Source organism: Anneissia japonica, unplaced genomic scaffold (assembly GCF_011630105.1).
Source record: "Anneissia japonica isolate Jap-2015-1 unplaced genomic scaffold, ASM1163010v1 scaffold287965_len1858130_cov191, whole genome shotgun sequence".
Lineage (NCBI taxonomy): Eukaryota > Metazoa > Echinodermata > Crinoidea > Comatulida > Comatulidae > Anneissia > Anneissia japonica.
The window spans coordinates 175853-176167 of NW_022748342.1; positions in this window are offsets into that span (position 1 = coordinate 175853).

Below are 315 nucleotides of genomic sequence, written 5' to 3' on the forward strand. Positions count from 1 at the left end.
CCGTACACATTTGTACTCAATTTATCATGTACTTTATTCAGATATATTACAACAAAAGGTAAAGAAGAAATAATGAATGATCGACTTATATTTATTTTATCAGGTCTTATTTTGATAGTTTGGTACGATTTTTGATACGATGGATGGCCCATAAGATGCTACTGCACACTCAAAATAAATTTTTATTGAATTTGCAGATACTTGAATTACAACTGTAGCTTTTTCACTTCCCAGTCAATTTTTTTGTTTTTTTTTTTTCATTTTTAAGGTGGAGGGGAGCTTATTGAGTTTACCAGCAATAAACACCCACCCACC